The sequence below is a fragment of the Brassica oleracea genome, chromosome C9, assembly GCF_000695525.1.
Source record: "Brassica oleracea var. oleracea cultivar TO1000 chromosome C9, BOL, whole genome shotgun sequence".
Lineage (NCBI taxonomy): Eukaryota > Viridiplantae > Streptophyta > Magnoliopsida > Brassicales > Brassicaceae > Brassica > Brassica oleracea.
Window position 1 is genome coordinate 7,625,879 of NC_027756.1, and position 201 is coordinate 7,626,079.

Below are 201 nucleotides of genomic sequence, written 5' to 3' on the forward strand. Positions count from 1 at the left end.
ATTAAACTATAAACCATATTGAATAAATAAATATTTTAATTTCAAAATTTACTTTGAATAATTATTTTTGATAAAAGTTTTGAACTAACATTGATAATTTTTTTTAAATTATAAATTACTAAAATTATTAATCCCACAATAAAAAAAAATTTATCAGTAATTTAAAGATACACATGATAAAAAAAAACATATGAGTAGAAA

General features: G+C 13.9%; 1 protein-coding gene across 1 annotated transcript in view; it reads right to left on the reverse strand.

Annotated features, from left to right (window-relative positions):
* Nucleotides 1–201, reverse strand: part of LOC106318254 (protein NUCLEAR FUSION DEFECTIVE 4-like) — a 20,215-nt gene that overhangs the window by 1,269 nt on the left and 18,745 nt on the right. The gene's annotated exons all lie outside the window — the stretch shown is intronic.